We start from the raw sequence: 11,137 nt of genomic DNA, 5'->3' as shown, positions 1-11,137 counted from the left end.
CTCGGAAATGGAGGCACAAGCTTTACCCTTTGCCCTCAGATTCGTTGTGAAACCCGAGGGCAGACACAGCGACTTTAGACCATCTGCTCGCCCCCTCCCGCTGCGAGTCACGCCCGCCAGCCACGCGCGCGCCTAGATCACCCCGCGGGTGCACGGAGGGGCGTGGCCTAGGAGGGGCGTGGCCTTGCGGCGGGCGGGGCCGCGAGACGGTCGGGGGCGGGGCGGGCGCGGCAGGCGCACTGGCAGCAGCCGGGCTCAGCCGCGGCCGCGGCGGGGGCGCAGCCATCGGGCAACCTCGGCTACTCCTTAAATAGCATCCAGAGCCGGCGCCGGGCACCGAGTGTACTGCAGTGACAGCCCGCGGCGGAGCTGCCGGGCCGGCGGAGGAGGTGAGTGCGCCTGCGGCGCGGGGCCTGGTGAGGAGGCGGCGGCCGCTAAGAGAACCGCCCGCGGCACCCGGGACGTTCCGCTTTTCCGGTACCGCTCTGCGGCCTCGCTCCCTGCGGCGGCGAGCGGCTTCCAGGACGCTTCCTGTGCCCCAGCCGGGCGGCCGGGTCGCCGCTTCTCGCGGGCCGTGCGGGCGCAGGGCTGGTGCCTGGCCGAGCCGGGAGCGCGCGCCGCGGGACCGAGCTCAGGTGCGAGAGGCGGCTCCCGGTCCGGGCCTCCGCGTCCGCGGCCGGCGACCCTTCTGCGCCCAGCAGGCTCTGTGGGGCGGCCCGGCCGCACGTGAGCCGCCCTGCCCCGGGTCTAGGCTGGTTCCACGCTCCGCGGCTCGGTGGGCTCCGCGGCGGCAGCCCCCGGAGCCGGTTCCAGTTGAGACCGTCTCGCGGCGCCTCCGGAGGAGCGGGGCCCGCTGCGCACAGCTGTGATGGAGTCGCTGATGCAAGGCGCACGGCATTTTTTTTGAAATTCAGCCGCAAAGCTGCTATCACCTTGCAGCGTACATGGCAGTGCTGCTCGGTGACTTGAGCGAGCACGTGGATTAGGACCTAGAGACTGAGGTCCCAGCTAATCAGTGCGTGTGTCAGCGCGTGCGAACCTTCTCCCCGCCCCATCCTCGGTCAAGGTTAAGACTTTAAAGCTGCTTCTTGGTGCCAGAGTATCTGGAGCTCTGGGACCGACACCGCTTAATTACTGATCTCTGATTAGCATGAGACAAATTGGTTGAATCTCACAATTTCTGATGCATTTCACAACTCATCCTTTGATTATCCTGTGAAAACAGTTACACATTGGTTTACACACACACACAGAAAGAGAGAGAGAGAGAGAGAGAGAGAGAGAGAGAGAGAGAGAGCGAGAGAGCGCAATATTAACCCAAAACTTAGGCTTGGTCCCCATTCTTTTCAGATAGACGTGGCAGGTTATGTAGACCAAAAACTACCAAGTTTGAGTTGATGGTCTGCATGGGGTGAGCTAAGGGACCCAATCAGCTAGGAGCAAGACAGTGCACTGAGCTGTTGTGGAAAACAAGCAGGACCAGGTTGTCAGAGACGTTTCTTCTTGTTCTGGCTCAACTGGGAAAATCCCTTCCCTAGCCTGAGAGTGACTCATTATTTGTGAAAAGACTGCGTTAGACTGAAATGCCTCATGAGCTAATACATTCTGACTGGAAACAGAAAATCTTCCAAAGCAGCCCACCTATTTCTCCCCTACCCCCTTAAAGTAATGTAGGCATATTAAAGATGTTTTCTGAATTTGCTGTAAGTAGAGAAGTCTTTTTAAAAAACCATCTTTCCTCCCTGTCTCTGTTAGATATATTTTGGCATTATTTTTATTGTTGTTGTTATTATCTTAGGCACCCTGACTAAAAATAGTCTCTGGGTTTTTAAATTCTTGACATTTAAGAGGTGACATGTGACAAATGCAGGTTATCTGTACCACACAGGTAGTGTTTATAGCTCTTTTCTTCTGAGTCAGATTTGGGATAACTGGGAATATACTACCATGCTTCTTCAGTGTCATGTTTACTGTTTAGGTCTTAGGACATTTTGGTGTGGTTGTGCTGTAAAATATGGTTGTATTTAGGGGAGGGGCTTTGGGAAGGATGGGGTTGTCTTGTTGCTTATGGCTGGAGAATACTCTTTCCCTTCCAGTTTTGCTTTTCTGGAAAGAGTAAAACTGTAGGAATACTGGTAATTTCCTGGTAGTTAGACTCAGTAACTTTAGAGGAGTGTTTAATTTTTAAGGTTGGTTGAATTTATTGTGCAAGTTAGCCTTTTAAAATATGTCCATTATTTCTTTGCATTTGCTGTCTCTTGTAACCCAACTTGGATGATGCAAGGCATAAAGCTACAAAATAGAGAAGAATTTCCTTTAAGGCAGCTCAAAGCTGGTGGCTAGGTGAAGGCTTCTCTGGCAGGGAGGAAATCAGTCAGGGGTTATGAGGTGCCATTGTTTTTATTGAAGATCGTCAGTTCAGCTTAGACAAACATTTGAGGGACATAAATTACTTTTGCCACTAATGTCTGGAAAAGAATTCTCAGTCAATAGAGATGATTTGAAGCTGCCAGTGGTTGAGATTGTTTCAACATGCTAGGATTATAAGGGGTTTCTTTCTTTCTTTTTGGTTTTATTTTAATTTTTTTTCAATACATGTTTACAAGATAAGTGATTACATTTATTGCAGGGAATTGCTACATGCACATAACCCATCTTGGTTTTACCCCCTCTTCCTCTCCACCACTCTTCCTGTTGTTGTTGTTGTTGCCAGTATCAGATTCTTTTATTTATCTTTAAGTCCTTATAAAGATAGTTATGAGTATAGATAAGAACCAGACTAATAGGCAGAAAACTTAAAACACATAAGACAATCATACTAAGATAAGGTATGCTTTTAGAAACATTGTCCATACTGGAATGCAGTCAGTCAGTCAGTCTGTCTGTCTGTCTGTCTCTCTTTCTATTATCTTTTCTTTTATGTATACTTTATAAATTTTCTTATGTAAGAGAAACCATGTGATCTTAAACTTGTCTAATTTACTTCGCTTAACATTATGGTCTCAAAATGCATCCAATTTTCCTGCTATGACAGGTTTCTAAGCACATTAGAGACACACAAGGTCTGAAACAGTTTCTGAACTTTATAAACTAGGTTGTAGAGACAGTTTTAACAGTTAGGTTGTCTTCATAAAATGCTGAATGTAGATGCATAAGAAATCCTAGGGTGATGTATAATAGCAAGAAGAGAAAACTAGCACATAATGGTTTATGTTAATTTTTCTGCTCTTTACATCATGGTATTTACAAGTTCCTAACTATGTTGGAGAGAGAGCACAATATTAAGTTATTCATAACCTTTGAGGAATCAAGGGGAAGGATCTGAAGTAGGGTGGTGCCTTCCTCGGTGTGTGACTGACCAAAAGGGGTATCACTTTGGACGGAAATTTACTTGGGGCTGAGTAAGCACCCTGTGTCCCCATGGGGCCTGCCTCAGAATATTTACTGTTTCTCAAATGTGGATTTCAAAACTAGTGGCTCCATATGGGGCCTGGGCTGAGTTCTCCTCATGAATTATTTTCTGATCTTCAAGTTTTAAGTAAAATTTTGTAAGCTGTCTAATATCTAAATCAGAACAATGTTCCTTCAATTTTAATTTTTCATTTTAAAAAGTAGTATGTAGGGCTGGGGAGATAGCTCAGTGGATTAAGTGCCTGCCTGGCAAGTGCAAGGTCCTGAGTTCAATCCCCGGTTCCACAAAAAAAAAAAAAAAAAAAAAAGTAGTATGTATAGTACATACTACCTTTATATTACATGTATATACTGTATGCTTATTTTAGAAAGTTTGGGAAATACAAAAAATGTAGGCCTTCCAGAAATGAAATACTATTATCACATTTTGGTGTATTTTTCAGATCATTTTTGTTCCTAAACATATTTAAAATTTTAATTCATATACTGTTAATTGAAGATATTAATTTTGACAGTTTAATTTTAATTCTTTAAGTTATATTGTGAACTTTTTTCTATGTTGTTACATATTTTTTAAAAAAGGAGTTTTCAATATGACTGCATTATGTGTGATACACTTTATTTACTCCTTTCTTCTCAGATATTTAGGGACAGCTGTTTGTTTCAGAACACTTTGCCAAACATTCTTGTATATTTAAAGATGTGTTTATTTTTTATGAAAACATGGACATAGTCTGCTTTAAAATTCTTAAAAGTGTCAACGATTTGAAATATTTTTATTAACGAATGGATTTTAATGTACTTTTAGGTTCACATATTTTGTTGAAAAACTTGAAAAAAAGAATTTCATGGTTTGGAAAGATAAACCAAAAGAAGTTAGGGCTTCAGAGGAGGGAATACAGATTGCCTTCGAGACCATTTCCCGGTTCATATGGGACCTCTGATAAATGTATTATCTGTCTATGTACAGTTTTAGCTGCCTTAGAAATTGCATGTTTTCCTCAGGTTTGTTATGGGAGAGATATCTACTTCCAGAATGTCAAAATGCTCAAAACATCATTTATTAAGCAGATAGTTTCAAAAGAAAGCTATAGGTGAGCTAGATCGTCTTGTCAGCTGTGAAGCAGGCTGCGGTAGCTGCCGAAGTGGTGGCTGCACCCTGAACTGGGCCAGTCTTGGGCACAGAAGAAGTAATGGCAGCAGCAAACAGGTCCAGGTACTGTTCTTGGTGCTTCTGATGTGTTAGCTTGTTAGTCTCATCTGTGTGTAAGCAGGCCCGAGCCTACCTGTATTTTTAAAAGACAAAGGAAGAAATAGGTTCAGAAATTAAAATGCCTATATCAGGAGTTGAGCCTGGGCACTCCAGCTTTAGGGCCTGTGCTCCTAAGTATTTGGCTTTGTTGACTGTCCAAACTGCAAGGGCTCTCAGTCCAGAGGTTCTGAAGAGTTCTAGTTATCCAGCATGTAGCAGGAGAGGACAGATCTGGGTCTCCTTTCCCTAAGTCATTGCTCTTTGAGTTTTCCTTTCATTTGTGCTCTCTTATGAATTTCCCCTTTGTACCACCAGAGTGTTGAAAGAGAAGATAAATTTTTATTCAACTTGGTTCAGTGTGTGATGAGATTATTTACTGCACAGCTGTGAATTTCTAGGTAATTAAAAAGTGAAAGGTTTTGCCTGCCCTAGAACTTGGTCTTAGAAACCAGGAGAAGTGTCAAGAAGTATGATTAGTATATGGGGTATGCAGAAGGAAGAACATGTATTTCAAGTGTGAACAGGAGCTTAGGCTGAGCCTAGATGGTTGAGCAACACTCACCTAAACAGAAGATGGATTTTACCATAGCACACAGGTTGTCCTCTGTTGTGTACCTAGCAGGCACTTTTAATAGACCTTGTTGGTGTGTTCTAGACTCATGTTGAAAACTTGTAAGGAGACAAGAGAATGAATTGTGAGTATTCAGAATGTACAGTAATATCCTTTAGTGGCTGTGGGCCTTCTTTTCCCAGTGAAATTTTAGGGAGACTATCTAAGACATGGAATAAATAAAAATAAGGCTGTCATATAGAAAGATATGTGTGGCATGCCGGATCACAACACACTCTTCGTTCACCATTGTCTCCTTGGAGGCTTTTTAGAACAATCCAAGGTCCAAAATAGCCCTACTCACTCATCTTGGGGATGGAGTAACCATGATGTGGGGAGAGGGGGTGACTTGACCAGGGTTGCAGAGCCTACCTTTCCTTCTGGCCATGGTACACACATGGCCTGAGCTCTATGCCTGTTCAAGGTCCATGGTGTGGTCCTTAACTTATGTCCTGAAATCCAGTCAGTCAGCAGCTTTTGCTTATTCTAAGTGACTGTAAATATTGTCTAACACACAGTCATGCCCTTTTGCTCTTCCTATCACCATCCTAATCCAGGTCTATCACCTCCAGTTTAGACAGTGAGGGCCCTTGGGTAAATAAAGAGGGGTGTTGTTGGGGCAGAAAGGGTAACTGCTTTTTTGAAGTGGAGTTCTTATCAAATCCTCTCAGAGCAGAAATCCTCATGGCTCCCACCTAGAAGGCCCCAAGTCTTTATTTAGCTTGCCTGTTGGGGCTCATACAGCTTGGCTTCTACCTGCTGTTTCTTCTGCCACTCCTGTGTCGCTGTGTACTGGGGCTCTAGGACAGCATACTGGCAGCACAGAGTTGAAGGATCTTTGAACTCCAAGACTGTGCTCATGTGCTGCCTTGTCTGCCCTACTGGCAGCCCTGTGTTCTGAAAGGGCCTCTCAGGCCATCTGGAATGCTACTCCTCAACCCACCCGTATTCCTCAGACCACACTGCTTTTCCTAGATTGAGTCTCCTTTTCCTCAGACTTCAGCACTCCCTGGACTCCTAAGTTTACTGTTACTTAGCTAGAGCAACTATGCTGATAGCTAAAATAGTGAAATACTCCCACACAAGTTGGCAAACAGCTGCTCCCCTAAGTGCTCTGACTCTTAATTCAGAAACTGAAGGGTTCGCACTTCGCCCAGAAGAGTTTCTGATCCCTCTTCTGGTGGTGTAGTTTATGTCTTTTCAGATTAGTGGATGCCTATCCCTACTGGTTCTTATATATTTTAAAATCTCCATTAAATCCCCACTTTTAACCATTATGTCCTTTTCATGTTTGTGTATCTTACTCCCTTACACAAACACCTCAAGCACACTTAACATCTGGACATGTAGGAGACCTAGTCATTGTCCTTTCTGTGGTTTCAGTAGCTCTTAACACAGGGGCTAGACTGGGCATGGTGGCACATACTTGTAATCCCAGCTCTTGGGAGGCTGTAAACAGGCGGATCAGTATGAGTCTGTTCGAGTAGTGAGACCCTGGACACCCTATAGACCCTCCCCTAAAATACAAAAAAAAAAAAAAAAAAAAAAAAAAAAAAAAAAGAAAGAAAAAGAAAAGATCTCTGTATTATTAAAACAAACAAACAAACATAGGGACTGGTAAGACCTTCATATGGTTTGATGACTGGTTGAGGGTTGAATATATTGAGTTGGTCAGATATCTCATAGAAAGGGCCCTTGACAGTAATATGCATTGTATTATTCAGTTTTGTCTATTCTGTGCCTGGCTTAGGCTCATTAGCTAAAGTTAAGGTATTGAAAATGTCTAGAACAAAACCTTTGTCTTCACTCATAAGAACTTTGTATTTAGGAATACACTTGAGGGATTTCTTTCTATGTAATTTCAGTTACACTGAAAAGCAGGTGACTGGGCTTTGTAGGATGTGGAAGGGAGATTAGGGTCAAATTCTAGATAATCTTACATAACTGTACTATGATCTTCATTTACCTGGTATTTGTACTTTTAAGACTGTACCTTGTGTGCCAGTAGTGAAATGGTCAAATAGTCTTTTGTTCCTTGTGTAATTGTGCCTCGGGCAAGCTTCTGAGGTGTCCCAGCACATGGAACAGGCAGGGCCCTGTCTGTCAAGTAGTCCACTGGGCATCTCAGGACAGAACCAAATCCAATGGTGTGGCCAAGCAGCCCACAAGTTCTAAGTCAAACCCTGAAGACAGCACCAATGTGTTTTCTCCTTTTGTAAATCCTTTTGTGATAAATTAAGTCTGATGATGCCATGACCTGTCTAGAATTCAGCCAAGGAGAAGGTCTTTGGCCTGTGGGCTAGGGAGTGAACCTGTGAGGGTATCATGCTACATTGTCTCAGACAAGGCTAGCCCAGAGCAGGGACTGCTGTGACCCATGGCCTTGGTGCTCCTTCCTGCTAAGAGAGTGGGCCTAGGCCATCTGGCTTTTCCCACGTGGTCAGTGACAGTCACTAGCAGCACCTGGGCTTCTCTCTCACAACTCTTGCCTTGCTAGATGGAATGTCTTTGCCCCTCCTTTGTTTTCTTGCTGTCTCATGTAGCTGTTTGTACAAGCTTTGGAAGGCCCTCTGATTCTCCCACATAGGTGTATCAAGTGTGCACTGTGCCTCAGTTAGTAACTCTATGCATTGTTGCCTGTAAGGCTGGAATGATGGCTGCTCTAGCTGGGCAGGCTACCAGAGAAACTGTAGGTGGTGCTCAGGAGACTAAGAAGTGTTCTCCAAAATGGAGTGTGTTTACCCTGGATGGGGGGGGCAGGTAGACCATCTATCAGAATGGGGGTAGAAATATTAGAACTTGTATAGATACTTTTTACCTTCTTTTAAACTTGTGTTTCTGATTTTTTGTGGTCAGAAAATATTTACAGAGTATACATGTATAGATCTTACAAATAACAACATTCACAAATTAGGGATGTATTTATTACTGACTAGAATGTATAATCACAGGTTTAGAGAACCAGAAAGTTAACTCTTTCTCTCTTCCTTTGGTGTGTCAAGAAACTTATGAATGTAACTTTTTAAAAGAAGATGACTCAGTTTGTCAGATAAAGGTGAATAGAAACTGGAACTCTCTGAAACTAACCTGTGACTTTGTTAGAGTGGGTCTCTAATGTCAGGAGAGTCACTAAAATTAAGAATGTTCTAGCATCTGTTTAGGCGGTGCACAGGGGCCCTGGCCTCGATCCCCAGTGTGTCATGCTGGCCCCACCCCCGGGGCGCCTGAGATGGCTATTGACACTGGGTGTGGCAGCACACGCCTGTAATCCTAGCACTTAGGATGCTGAAAACAGGAGAATCACTATGAGTCCAATCTATGTAGTGAGACCCTGTTGATTCTGTACCAGATTTTTTTTTTTTTTTTTAAAAAAGAATGTTTTGCTGGATATTGTGGTGCATACTTGTAACCCCAGCATTTGAGAGGCAGAGGCAGGCGGATTACTGGGAGTTCAAGGCCAGCCTAGCTTACACAAGGAGTTCAAGGCCAATCTCAAGTACATAGTGAGATTCTGCCTCAAAAAAAAAAAAAAAAAAAGGAAATAAAACTGAGAACTTGACAACATAGGAGCATCCATAAAAGAGGTATCTTTTTTTTTTTTTCTTTTGTTCCCTGCTGTCCCTAACAAGGTAGGAACTGTGCTTGGCATGCAGTGTATACTTGCTGAGTATATGAGCCTTTTTCTCGATGACAATTAACTGTCATGCTGGGTTGGCTGCCTCAAGTTAATATTTAAGTTGGCTTCCTTTGTTTGAACCTTTGAGCAGCTGGCAGGATACAGTCTGTGTACTGCTTGGTTTTACTGTCCCACAAATGATTTGCTACATGGTAGACTGAAGACCTGTTAGAGCCTTGGGAGTGTCATTGGTATGCAGGAATATTTGGGATTTGCTTTAGAGTTAGTTTTAAACAATGAGCATAGTAATACAATATTAGCAGAAGGTTGATCATTATTGAAGCTAAAGCTGTGGTAAAGGGTACATGGTAGCTTAATTATGCCATATCTATCAGTAAATAGATTTGGAAATTTTCATAGTAGAAATTTAAACAAAATCATAAAGGAAGTATAGATATCCCAAACTAGTGTCACCTCTACCAAGCAGTAGCTGCCAAATCAGATGATTGCTTTTTCTTTTTCTCTTTTAAAAATGCTAACCAGTGACTTTTTAGATTTGTTTTGTTCTTAGCTTTCCCAAGACCAGAAACCTCTTTTGATAGTTACTTGAACTCTCCGTGTAATTTTAGCTCACGTTCCATGGCGTCACCAGCAGTGCTCTTATCTCTTACAATACAGTGAGCAAGCTCCTGGTCACCCTTTTTTGTATTTCACGTGTTGCTCCCCCCAGCACCACTGAGATCTTCCACCAGGACACTGGGTTTCCATTTTCTTTAAAGGGTCTGTTTATTCCTGAGGAACTTTTCTGCCTGTGAACTCTTTGCAGCTTCCATTGATCTTTGCTGTTTGCATTAACTACGGCTAAGCTACCTGCTGAAATCTGAAAACACAAGTGACCTCCAACATTGAGAGGAGCTGGTCTCTTCTGGGTAGAAGTCTGTCTTTGTATTTCATCTATTGCCTACCTCTATTCTGCTAAGCAGGTCTCTGGTTTAGCAGTCATTGTGAAACCTTGATCTATTTTTAGAGGTGTAAGTAACCCTACCCAATCTTGTGTCCTCTTCAGCCTTCTTATCCAGGTCACTGATATTTGATAGCTACGACCTCTGTGATACACTGGGCCATGTGGGCTCCTTGAGGACAAGGACAGTGTCTGTTCTTCCTTGTCTTCCACACCAGCCTAGGCCCCATTGAGGACCTGGGGCAAGGGTTCTGTAAACTGAACATACTGGGTGAGGAAAAGACCTCCAGCCACTGCTCTATAGCCTGCTCACAAAAGTGCTGTGCAGGGAAAAGCAGTCTCAGCCTCTCCATTTGATGCTGCCAGTCTCTGACCCATCACTTCCCCTGCCTGCTGCTGCCTGGCCTGTGTCCCTTTTCCCAGCACAGTCTGCCTTTTGTGGCTGTCTCTCGACCCCCACCTGTTTCTGCCTGTTTGGGGTTGGCCTGGTTCCATCCTCGGCTGTCTGCACAGCCCTCTTGCAGCCTGTGGCCCTAACATAGTGTTTTCTCCTTCCTCCAGGTGCTGGGAGCTCCAGACATTTCCATTTACTTCTTCTGAGGTTATCACCATCTGGCTTGTATAGTTGGGTTAACTCTTGCAGGTTTGTTTGTTTTCACTCATCTCCAGACCTGCTAAGGGTGGAGAAAACATTGCCTACACTTTACCCTCGTGGGGAGTTTTCTGCTTGCAAAGGACTAGGCGGCTTTTAAATCCTCGACAATTTTGAGTGTGTTCTTTATTTGCAGGGAGATCCTTTTTCAAAGGGATTTAAGAGGAAGTTACTCTCGTAACTGGTCATGTGATTTCAGGGAGGGGTTTATATCCCATCTGTCATTCTTAATAAGGATGGGTTGCTATCGTAAATCCTTTGTGAAGCAGGTGGGAAATGCATAAGTACAAGAGGAAATTAACTGACCTGACCCAGTTACATCTTCATTTAGAGAAATATTTAAAAGTACATGTTGATGTGGCAAATGTCATATTTCATATTCTCTACTTACCACAATAAAAAGTTGGAGGAAATATAGCAAACAATAATGAATTAAGTAGAGAGCAAGATAAAAGATAATAGGAAGTAGGGAACAAGATCTCAGATGTGAAGGGGATCAGAGATGGAGGAAGGGGAAGAGAGAAGAGAGCAGGGGGATGAAAATAGGAATTAAGATGTGTTCTTTTTTAATTTCAGAAAAGAATTGCGCTCTGATTTCTTCTATATCTTTCTGCTGCTGCTTATTTACTATCGAC

At 43.7% G+C, this 11,137-nt stretch overlaps 1 protein-coding gene across 3 annotated transcripts in view; it reads left to right on the top strand.

Annotated features, from left to right (window-relative positions):
• Positions 1-239: 239 nt before the first annotated feature.
• Acsl1 (acyl-CoA synthetase long chain family member 1) overlaps positions 240-11,137 on the top strand; it is a 76,183-nt gene continuing 65,285 nt past the window's right edge. The window contains exon 1 of one of the 3 annotated variants that reach the window (XM_023699607.1): positions 240-389. The gene's annotated coding sequence lies outside the window, so the exon portion shown is untranslated. Of the gene's footprint in view, positions 390-10,411; positions 10,494-11,137 lie in introns of those variants that run through there. The other 2 variants (XM_004639778.3, XM_023699606.1) reach the window with 2 other exon arrangements.

Source organism: Octodon degus, unplaced genomic scaffold (assembly GCF_000260255.1).
Source record: "Octodon degus isolate 3935 unplaced genomic scaffold, OctDeg1.0 scaffold00114, whole genome shotgun sequence".
Classification (NCBI taxonomy): domain Eukaryota; kingdom Metazoa; phylum Chordata; class Mammalia; order Rodentia; family Octodontidae; genus Octodon; species Octodon degus.
Note: the sequence above shows the minus strand (reverse complement) of the source record. Positions and strands in the feature narration are given on the sequence as shown.